At 37.8% G+C, this 12,583-nt stretch overlaps 2 protein-coding genes across 4 annotated transcripts in view; both read right to left on the reverse strand.

The window, feature by feature from the left end:
* ZNRF2 (zinc and ring finger 2) overlaps positions 1–12,583 on the reverse strand; it is a 568,219-nt gene that overhangs the window by 199,998 nt on the left and 355,638 nt on the right. The window lies entirely within an intron of this gene.
* SNRK (SNF related kinase) overlaps positions 1–12,583 on the reverse strand; it is a 41,087-nt gene that overhangs the window by 14,934 nt on the left and 13,570 nt on the right. The gene's annotated exons all lie outside the window — the stretch shown is intronic.

Here is a 12,583-nt window from a genome sequence, read left to right on the forward strand (position 1 = left end):
ACAGAAAACAGGAAACATTAAAAAAACTTTCAAAGTAACTTCATTTGAAAAATACAAACCCTGAAAAAACAATGGAAAAAGGGAACTGGTTTATAAGAGCTGGATTATTCACTTGTATTTCAAACTACAAATTATTCACCCAACAGCTGTGTGCAATCCTAAACAAAATAAGACCAATAACAACAGTATCTTGCCCTGCCGAAACTAGCACAAAATTTCACTTTGGCGCTTTTTTTAAGACACGTACAATACTGTATGAAATAAAAGTTAGGGTTTTACTGGCAGATCTCTGCAAAAAAAAGTTTCCAGAACAGACAGCAGGAATCCCTGTGGGTTTTGCATTATAAAGTTATTTTGCATGTGTATTGGGTTTGATTGGCAGGGGTTTGATGGTAGGGGAGGGGCTGCAGGGGTGGCTCCTTCAAGAAGTTGCTAGAAGCTTTCCCGGCTCCAAGGCTGAGCCTATCAGTGATGGTGGTAGCATCTCTGGGATAAAATATTTAAGAAGGGAAACCTGCAGCAGAGAGGGGAGTGGGATGTGAGAGAAACCCCTCTGCAGATACTAAGGTCAGTGAAGAAGAAGGGGAGGAGGTGCGCCTGAAGAGTAGATGCCCCTGCAGCCTCTGGTGAGATGGCAGGCTGTCCCCCCGCAGCTCATGGAGGGGAGCAGGGGAGCAGATGCCCACCTGCAGCCTGCGGAGGACCCCATGCCAGAGCAGGTGGATGCCCCCAAAGGTGGCTGTGACTCCATGGGAAAGCCCATGTTGGAGCAGGCTCCTTGCAGGACCTGTAGCCCTGTGGAGAGAGGAGCCCATGCTGGAGCAGGTTTTCTGGCAGGACTTGTGACCCCACGGGGGACCCATGCTGGAGCAGTGTGCTTCTGAAGACTGCACGCCATGGAAGGGACCCATGCTCATGCAGTTCGTGAAGGACTGCAGCCTGTGGGAGGGACCCACACTGGAACAGTTTGTGAAGGACTGCAGTCTGTGAGAAGGACTCATGCTGGAGAAGTTTGTGGAGGACTATCTCCTATGGGAGAGACCCCACACTGGAGCAGGGAAGAGTGAGGAGTCCTCCTCCTGAGGAGGAAGGAGCAGCAGAGACAATGTATGATGGATGAACTGACCCCAACGCCCATTCCCCATCCCCCTGCACCACTGGAGGGGAGGAGGTAGAGAAAACCAGGAGTGAAGCTGTACCCAGGAAGGAAAGAGGGGTAGGGGGGAATGTGTTCTAAGGTTTGAGTTTTACTTCTCATTATTCTTGTTTTGATTTGTAGTAAATTAAATTGGTTTGTTTTTTCCCCTAAGTTGAGCCTGTCTTTTGCCCGTGACCATAAGTGGCAAGTGATCCCTCCCTGTCCATGTCTCAACCCACAAGCTTTTCTTTATATTTTCTCCTCCCCATCCCACCAGGGGGGAGGATTGAGCGAGCAGCCTCATGGCACTTGGTTGCCAGCTAGGCTTAAACCACAACAGCATGTTTTGAAGCCACTTATAGCTTGACATAGGTAATAGTACCAAAAAGGGGAAATCATCTCCTTTTTGTAAAAAGGACACACAAACTTAGGGTTAAAGGTCTTACTTATTTGTAAACATCTGTTCTAAATTTAAATAAGTGACTTGCACTCCCACCACACAAGTAAGTTTAAACAAGTTGGTTTGCTAGCCTTCAGCATAACTCAAAACCCAAGGTTTAGAACCTGAAGTCTTCAAAGCAGATATTCCAAAATAATGAGTTAATACCCACATATAATTTTGAAATATTTAAAAGGTCAACAGTCAAATGACTATAGGGTACATATAGAAGAAATGCTAACATTTGTACCTGATTTATTAGGTTTAAGCCATTTTATACATGCAAAAAATCAATCCTGTATCTGCACTCTCCACTTTACCAGAGATCCATAGCTGCATATTTTTCAGTCAAATTCAGGAAATATACTGCAAAATATCAAAAGAAATGAAAATGCTTTCTTCCCTTTCGAGACACAATTTTTGTTCACCCACTTAATGTAATAACCATGGTACATTTTGGAAAATTCTTGGTTTCCAGAATAGTGCCATCCAGCCGACAGAGGCAAAACTCAAGATCTTTAAGCACAGCTGTCTGAGAAATTAGTAAAAGAGAATCAATCAGAGATTATTTTATTATAGTGCTTACTTTCCAGATTTTATTATTTCCCCGAACAATACACAAAGCCACACACAGGAATGTTCTTTACCATACTGGTTTGTGCTGCCATAATCAGTGCTGCTCTATTATTCTTTCCTATTAATAAAGGGAAAACTCATCTGTCCTCTGGATCCCAAGGAACCTAAGGAAGATGGAGACAGTTTGCACTCAACTGATCAAGTGCTTTGATCAACACCTGGTCCGTACACACTGCTCCTTCTTGTGCTGTACACTGCTGTTGCCAATTTCTGCTCACATACTAAGTGTAGCAAAAGGGGAATAACTGCTTCTGCTGGGGAGATCACTTCAACCAGCACAGCAGACAATGGCACCTTGATCTTTCATTTCTAAATCCCAAAGAGCATTCTTACCCTATGACAAAAGGGGGTGAAAGTCTCAGTCAAAATCTAGTGACCAGATTTTGTCAAAAGCATCATCAACTTTGACAAGACAGTTGTGTGAGCAGATTAGATGTTGGAGCAGCAATGAAGTAAGAGCCTGACATCTCATCAAAGCAAGGCTTCTAGATAGAATAGCATCTCTTATTAGAGCAGCTAATAACTGGGGAAAGGGGGAAGAACAACAACTCAAAGTTTAAAGGAACATAAGTTTTCCTTTAGATCTTCACACACTTGGGAAAACATACTTGTTTTTTTAGTGAAGGCAGCCCTTTTAGTATGTTCTTAGTTTGATATACCTTATGTCAACATGGGAAAAATCCTAGCTGAGACAGTTTCCTGCTTTCACACATTATTAGAAGCTGTAGATACACATTTAAAAGCAACGATGATGACATCTATTTACCTTTTTACCCATTCACTGAATGGCACTGGTTCCCTAAAGGGTTGCACAAGCACCAGAGTAAAAAAAAAAAAAAAAAAAAAAACAAACCACCAACATTCTCATGCAGAACTATATGGGTGGGACCTGAACACAGAGCAAGACTGCTTTTTAAAAATGGAAGCGCCGTTTAAAAAAATCTCACCTTCAGTTCAATTCAAGTATGGCTTGACATACAATATACACAGTGAAGAACTTGGCAGAGATCTACCTCTCCTCCACCTTCACACCCCTGGCATACAATTTTAAGATAATATGTTAGCTATGGTGCTATGTTAATGCCCCCCCCCCCCCCGAATAATCAGGTTTTAGACAAAACTTTTAGATATTGTAATAACTGTACTGCTGGATAGTTTAACCAGATAAAGGAGCAGGTTTTGTATGCAAAACTACTTAGCTTGGGCCAACAACTCAGCATACATTTTCAGCTATATTCCCTATCACAGCTTAGAACTCAGATGCCAGTGCCAATTCTAGATTTGAGACTCTTAACTGAAGGAACATAGGGAAGCAAAGGGTTACAAAAACCTACCTTTAGAAGTGCAGATTTAAACAAGAATTATATTTTTCACAATTTTTTACTACTCTTGGTAATTAGCAGTTGAAGGCTTCATGGACACTTACTTCTCCTCTCCTCCCTGCCAAGGGTCATCTAATTTGATCTCTTCAGAAAACTGGTGGAGAAGTAGAATTTAGGCCTGACATGCTGCCTGCATTTAGCACACTTATAACTTGTAAAATTCAAATCATTATGGTGAAGGAAGGCACACTCATACACTGGAGTGGCCAGAATCAAGGTCTCTATCAAAAGCACAGTGAAGATCTCAAGATACAATTAGCCTTTAAATTGGGCACTAGTAACTTGAAATTGCCATTGCTATAACAAGACTAAAATGAGAGAGATGAGGACTTTTAAAAGCACTAGTAGCTAGCTGCAGTAGAAAATATTTTATTGGTTTTTAAAGCCATCAAATAATGTTGATCAGGAAAGGACTGTTCAAGCAGGATTCCCAGAACCATGACAACCAGGGCTGTGTATACGCAACTTCCTTACATAACATGAAGTCACTGCCATAGAAACCAAACTACATCATTAGCTGTCTATGCTATGCCTGTCTTAAACACAGGGCAAAACATCTGTTATGTTCAAGTTTGTACACTGCACAACGGATATCCATATTCATCTGCTTAACCACCGAGCTGGGCGTCACAATTTCATTAGCCATTTATTGCTTTCTGAAGTTCCCGATTTACTCTTACAATAAGCACTACAGATTTCAGACAGTTACAATTTATGTGACATAGGGTATCCTTATAGCTTGAGATTTGCTCAATTTTCTACCATTCCTCAGAAGTCAGACACTTGTTAAGCTTTATATATGCCACGTGAATTTGTAATTTTAAGCAGCTAAAAATCCATACTCATTTTGGAATAGACACATTTGCATTTAACTATGTAATGTAAATTGAGTCTTCTTATTAAAGTCATTATTTCAGACCTTGGTGGGAAAAAGACTTTTTTTTCCTCCCACCCTAAATGTAGAACTGCTTAACAGTTTACACAGTGTAAACTCAGTTTACACAGTGTTTACTCAGTTGATAAGACAGATCTTTCTACAGAAAGTCTGCTTCTTCAGAAGTTATTTGTAATATTGAGTAAATTTAGTCAGGTTTTACACATTTCTGATTGCAATGTTTACTATAACAGCTCAACATTACAGTTATCTTCTACTAGAAGCCACTTAAGCAAAAAGAAAACGAATCAACTTTTATGGAGATGACAAATGTTTACATGTTTATTTTGCCACTGCAGAGGTATCAACAGACTGGATAAATTAAGGATGGAAATGGACCCCAATTTCCAGCATCATGGGCAATTACTCTAACCACTATCTTAAGACATTCTCTTTAATGTCATCAACACTGCTGCTACAACCTCTTCAGAGCAGATTTGTGGAATAAAGCCCAATCCATAGAAACCTGTTGAAGACAAGCCTTGAAAGAAACTCAACACATCAGCACTTCAATATCGAGTTCTTCTACGCAGAGCTAATTAGGAAAATCTAATGTAAAGATCATCAGCATCTCTGCACTCTGGGCATGTTCAGGGCTAGGAAGCAACTGAGCAAAAGACTGCTGTTTTGAACTCTGACACGAAACCCCATCATAAACCACTTTATTTGGATTGGAATTTATGGGTGGAACCTTCGTTGGGCTCAGGAGTAGGTACAGGCTGATAACTCATGAGAGTAATAGTGGTAAGCGTGGTTGTTACAGAATTGTTTGAATGATGCCTGTTATGTCACTGATATACTTGTGCTTCAAACAAAGAATAAGTATTTCCACCCCTGAATAAGGTAAAAAGCTTATAAAAGTTGCATCCCTTGCATGAAAAGTCAGTAGCAAAATAGCATAGAATAATTGCATTAATGATTTCACCATTTCTATGCATCAAGTATTTTTACACTACCACGTGCTCAGACTGCTGGCAAATCTGGAAGATGCTCAAACTGGGCCAGTTGTAAAATATGAAGAGCAGGGGTAAAGAACAAAGATTACTTTTTCTTAGACACTCAATTTTTAGCTGATTGAACTAGTCTTCCATTCTTTAACTTTTAACGAAAAAGCCTTTGAATAAACTTGTGTACTGACCTCTCTAGTTTTCAGAGATGCCATCGTCTGTTAATTCAGCTTTTTTTTTTTTGGTCTTTGTCAAATGAGATTTATATTTCCCTTGCAGAAGGCTGAGGAGAGATCATCCACAATCAGTGCTAACACTTTCAAAATTAACAGGCAGAACTGGGTTTTCTCCTTGGTTTAAAGCACTACAAATCCAATTAAAATTACTATTAGAACACATAGCAGACAAGAGAATTAGGAAAAACCTTTTCCTTCCCTCATCCCTCCAAAAAAAGAGCATAAATAGCAAATGGCATTTAGCAAATTATTTTCATAATTAGCTTATCTGTCTGATGAAACAGTCTGTTCTATATATTTTTATTTGACTAAGACATGATCATCAGTAACTAGTATAATCTTTGGAAGCAATTCTTATTTTCATTCAATCTGGCAACTAGTACTTATTTTTCCCTGAAGACAATAGCATGGGTTTTGCTGGTTGCATAAAACTATTAAAATACAGACAAACAGTTGTTCTTTATTTTTTAGAAAATACTGCATCTCAAATTTCAGTAAGGATATTTTAACAAAAAAACCACCACCATTGAAAGGTCTTACTGAACACATGCCACTGCCTTTATTCCAAAATAGCCTGTTTTACTCCAATTCATCAATTCTGCATTTAGAAATGCATTCTTTCTCCTTTGGTTTCTGTTGCTTAGCCACATTTCAGAAGTTACTGAATCTACATTACAAACACAAACAAAACCAACATTTTCTGCATGAATTCCAATACTACTATTTGAGAAAATAATACGCCAGGATAAAAAACAGTATTAATTAGTTACATGTAGAAGTAAGTTTTCCTCTTTATAAAACATGTTCTCAAAATCATCGGACATATCAAAGTCTATACAGCACATACAGCTTATGTACATGTTTCACTGCAATGGTTTTGGTTTTATTTTGTATGTAAGTACTAAAGAATTTTCTCCTGGTATCTAAGAAATCCTTCATATTTTCTGACCGACTATCTTTTCCTAAAGGTTTTAGCTGTACCATGTACAATTGTACTTTATTTATAAAAATTAACATCTTAGTACAGCTTTACACATGAATGCAAAACTTGTGCATCTGGTTTATAAATAAGTAATACACCATTGATTTAGGTCCCACCAGATCTGTGTTGCCAAATTAGTCAGCCATGGGCTGAACATAAGTAATCTGAATATTTGTTTGCAAGATACACGAAATGAAGCATCCTGGCTGTGGAGATGTATTTATCATAATGAAATCTTGCTCCACAACAGCCATCTTAAGTATTATAAAAACAGTTCTCCCATGTGATGACTAAGAAACATCCCTATACTTAAGTTACAGTTTAGCTGATATGCTAGTAACTGAAGACTATCTTGACAGCTTCTCCTCTGTGGTTTCACTTGGATAAATTCTTCTTTGATTCACCCAGCAGTTTACTGGTGAATGCATTAAAACTTGTGCATAAAGCAATCCAGAACGGAACATTAATTATACCTCATAAATATTAGCCAGCACAGATTTACTCAGAAGTCATCACAGACTCTCACCCTTCATTTACAGCCCCGTCACATCATAACTTCACTTCTGGCTCTGAATACAAGGCTCTGATACCAGTAACACAACACCCTCTATTTGAGGCTTTAAAAGTATTTTCTTGTCAATAAGTAGTTAGTTGGAGGGGAAAAAAGCAGAACCAAAGGATAGCATACTACATAAAAATTGGACTCCCTTTCCATTAAAAATAAAATTTATGACCTGCATTAAAAACTGCCACAGAACATAAAAATAAATTCTTTGTTAACATGACATGAACATCCTCAAGACTCAAACTTTCTACAGTATTCTACAACCAATTCCTTACATTTGCCCCTTCTAAAAAGTATAAAAAGCTCACTTCTGATCATTTTTCAAATTTGACTTGGTTTTTCCAGCAGTGCGAGATACACAGCACAGCAGGGAGAAGGCAGAAAAGCGTGGCCACTAACACAGGTACACAGGAGATCGCAGCATGGAAATACACAAGGTACTCCCATCAATTCCTTCTGTTTTGCTTCAAAAAGCATTCGAAGCTGGAAACTAGAGTGCACAATTCTCCTAGAAATGTAATGGCAATGATACTTGATGAATTTCAGTCAAATTAGTTTCTCTTACATGGGAGGTGAAGATAAATGAGCTAGGCTGATTTGATCTAACCTAAACTTGCTAACACAAAACAGGGGCAAGCCCTATCACCCTTCCCCAGGGCTCTACTCCACACTGCATGCTCCCCCTTCACCTCCTTTGCACCAGCTCTTCCACTCAATGCTAAGGGAACGAACATCTCTGCTAACCTGGCGGAAGTTAAGCCTGCAGAAGAGTTAACAGTTTTCTGTCAAGTTACTGATAAAATCAGTTCATCAAATGGTCAGCTATGCAATAGAATGCAGCACAAGAGAAGGAGTAGCTCTGCACTGACACAAGCAAAACAGAAATGCTGGAAGCAGCTAAGTATTATACTTCTAGCTTTCTGCACCCTTACATCTTCAAGCTCATTCTATAGTATGTCTCACTATAGATCTTCCAAAGTGCTGCAATACAACATTAAAAGGGGAGATTTTCAAAACAAAACAATCAGTGAAGCAGTCCTTTTGTACAACTTCTTGCTTTTCACTTCTGTCAAATTTGGCTATAATCTGATTTTGAGCATAGTGAATCTCCAAAATGCTGTCAGGTACTCTAAATGATTCAATACCATATATGGTTTGCAAGTATCTTACCATTTTATTTTTTTAACTCAAGTCTGTCAAATCCTATATTCAGCATATTTATAGTGTAAAAGGTTACTGTACATACCCATTGGCCATTATGCTTACATTAGTCATTCAGTTTGTGAATAAACTGCTACACACTTGCAGAAACATCAAAACTAGCTCCACACAGGCCAGACAGGGTCATCAGGGCTACTGAGCTATGCTCAAGCACCAGGTAAACATGGCTGAAGCTTTGAAAGACAAAACGCACTCCAGCAACACTATACACAAGTAAGAAGCCCTTGCAAATGCCTGATGCAAAAGAAAACAAAAGAATTTGGGATCATTCCAAGAGAGACAAAGTGGGTCTAAAGCAGTATCCATCTCAGGAAAGCCAAAGGTATGTATGACAAATCCTCTGTTTCCCTTAGTAATCAAAAAATGTATGACTAGATAATGAAGCCATGTATTCATTGTTATCTTACCGTATTGGCAGAAGATATCCAGGTCTGAGTTGTGCAAGAAAGCCATCATCTAATTACTAAAGCAATGGATGTTATCCAAGTGGTTAGCCCCTGCAACTTCCAAGAAGGCAGCAAGTTGGATTTGGACTACAAACTGCCAGTTGACTATTTGGTGCACTGAGCTACAGTAACCATAATATTCTTGTTAGTCACATCTTTTATGAGGAACATCTTGCCACCATTCTCTTGGTGTTGCTGCGACGACAGACTGCAATGCTAAATAATTGTGACAGTATCTACAATGTTGTTTGTGTATTACAGTACCATCCTAGAGGCCTGTGCTCAACTGTGCTAAATAGACAATCCCAATCTTACAATCTGAATTTGCCCACTTCTCATCCCAAAAGGATGAATTTACTCTGCAAATGTTTCCATGCATCCACGAAATCACATACGGAATACCCAACTACAATAATAAAAACCTATCAGAAGCGTCAATGTCTTCCAGAATTACTGTACCCTACAGCACACTTAATACTTTGTAGAGATGCACTTAATACTTTGTAGAGATGCCAAGCTCTTAAAATAGATTTTGCTCTCCTCCGAAAGAATCAACTAATCTGAAAAACTGTAATTAAACTTTATCACCTAGGAAAAAGGTTATTTCTATTTATTTAATGATCCAATCTCTATTGATGCTGGTAGAGCAAAAGGAAAAGCATTATCAGAAGCACACTTTATTCTCTCTCATCTGTAGTTATCCACTTTTCAATACTGCTGGAGTTCACTGGATTATACCACTGCTCTAGATATAACTGTCTGATCTAAAATAGTATGTCCATTTGATTTACAAAGTGAACTTTATGTGCAACAACAGGCCTCTCACTTTCCCCTGACTAAAACAACTTTTAATTTACAGTCAAAAAACCATGGGAAACTACAAGCAACAGAACTTCTCATTATCTAACTCACTCAGCTTTTTGAAAAGCCCTGGGAACATATGATCATTGCCTAATATTCCTCTTGCATCATTTTAACTACATACAGGCTTAAACACAAAAGGAAATGAGACACCTAAATTAACTAGTCTCTTTTCAAGTGTGAAAGCTTTTAAGCAGCATCATAAAGGGGAGTTTAATCCCCAAACTAGCTGAAACAGTTACATTTTCATAAAACAAGCTTTTCCATGATATTTATTAAGCATGTAACTTAATAAAAGACTTGCCCTGAGTATTTCAGATCTTTGTAGCACAAAAATGTAAAGTCATTTCCTTCATAAACTCATTCTAATATCATTCATAAGAAATGAGAAAAGCCATGTTTGTGGCAAAGGTCTTTGGCAAAAAAAACCCAAACCCACAATACACTGATTAATTTTTCTTGCAATAATTTTTGCAAATATAACAACAATTTTGGATAAATGAAAACAGGTGTGGGGGTTTTAAAATATTATAATGCATGCAAGTGTACCTTAACATGCACCGAGTATAAGCAGGGCAATCCTTCTTAATTTGGCATTTTAGTAGATTGAATTGGGTTTCAAGTGGTCAGATGCTCACAAAGGGGCAGAAACATGTAGTTGCACATGACCACCTTTCTCAAACAACTAGCTTTTAGATTGGTTCAGCTCTAATATAATTTCATCCTAACTGGCAAAAAAAATCTTTGCCATTGTCAGTCATTATTATTGCAATATTAATAGCCCTATTCAGCCAACAGCTGAATGAGTTCACAGCACTTCACCACTACTGCAGGCTAGATATACACCTTGCACATTACTAGCATCAAAATGTAACTGATTTAATCACTCTTCTTTTGAAAATGTCTACTTCTGAATTTATACATACTTCCAGTCCACAAGTGTGACCTCATCTTAGTGTGAAACTTTATCTTTAAATATTAAGAAAGGTTTACACAAGCTGATTTCTCAGTTGCATAATTACATGGTTAGTGATAAATTTCCTGAACATATATTCTTTTAAGATTCTACATTTAAGACTCCACTTGGGGGAAGGAGGGCTTTAAAGAAGTCCCTAATATTTTTTTTTCCACAATCTTTGCATTTAAAATACACGAATAAGTTGTATTTAGAAAACTTATATAGTGTATCTTACCTTTCAAGGTCATCACTTATTGGCAACTTGTAGTAAATTTGGGTATTTTTATTCTGTAACTATTGTATTGACAGTACTTTAGAGATTTTGTAGTCCATTACGAAGTGATGAAAACTGTGCCACTAAAAAAGTGAGAATACAAGCACTGCAATCTGTCAACTAGGATAGGAGTTCTAGTATGCAGTAATTGAGACAGCATACTGGGGAATAAGTAAGCAAAAACTAACCACTGATGTGTATTTAAATATTCTCAGAAATAAAACTTAACTAGCATCCTTAAAGATCAGCTAGAAGAAATTCATTTTTTCTAGTTTTTCTACTGTTCACAGCAATCCACTCTATTAGCCACACCTCCTCCTCTATGAATCCATTCAACCTTTTTCTTCTAGTACTGTTCAGAAGTTTACCTACCTAATTGCTTACAAAGTCCTCTAAGAAACATTTTATGTGATGTCACCATTCTTACATTTATCATTAAGACATCCAAAGTGCGCTTCGTTAACCCTGCAATTCAATTTTGATCATCTGGTCATAGTGCTCTTAAGAACTCCAGGAGAACTCAGGAGTTAGGATCTCTAGGTTGCCACTAATAAAACCAGGACCAACTCATCTAAAACATTTGACTCTAAATAGAAATAATTTCATCAAGCATCACTGTAGCATCAGCATGGATTTGCAAAACCACAAATAGCATAGACATCTAAAATTCCCAATTATAGCACACTTGAGAAAGTACTTTCAAGTCCAGAAATAACACAGTAAAATACCTATTCAAAGTGTAGAAGCCATGAAGTGACATTCAAATGTTTAAGCAAAGACCATATGGTCTGCTAGCTAAAAATATTTATATTAAAAATGATGCAAGAATTTTAGTTCAACAGTGTGCAGGAATACCTTGTCAGCATACAAAATTAGCTGACTGTTTACCTCAAGTAAATTAGCAAAAAATTGGACAAGTCAGTCTTAATTTAAACCATCACTACAGCCACTACTATAACCATAGCAAAACACATACACAGCCACATACAGAGTTCTAATGGGTATTAATAAGACTGTAAAAGTATCAGATACTGGGCACATAAGAACAAGAGGTATGTTGACTACAATAAGCTGTTTTTGAAGCATCATTTGGAATAATACGTACCTAAATTTGTTGGACAAGTGAATTCTACCTCAGTTAACAGACACGAGCAAACTGTGTGACTACAGGACATTATTCAGTGACTCTATCAACATTTACAGCTATTTAAAAAAACCACCTCTAAAGTTACTTCTAAAAGCATATGCAGTAGACCTAACAGAGAGAATAAGATTATCTGTAGTATTCTGTCTAGCACACTCCACTTTCCAGCTAGAAACATGAACACTAATTTACACGACTACTTCTCTTAACCTTTTAAACAATTAGGAGCAACTGGGAACTCACCCCTACTTTCAGTTCTCAGACAGGAAAAGGGCGAAGAAGAAGTTAAAGCTTTCCTTAATTTCCAGTCTCCTCCTTCGATAGCCAAGTTAGTACTTATTAAAAATGGAATCCTACCACCTAGCAGCAGAACGTGTAAGCAGCCTGGTCTCACAATGTCATTCTTATATGGCTAAACTG

The sequence above is a fragment of the Accipiter gentilis genome, chromosome 14, assembly GCF_929443795.1.
Source record: "Accipiter gentilis chromosome 14, bAccGen1.1, whole genome shotgun sequence".
Taxonomy (NCBI): Eukaryota; Metazoa; Chordata; class Aves; order Accipitriformes; family Accipitridae; genus Astur; species Astur gentilis.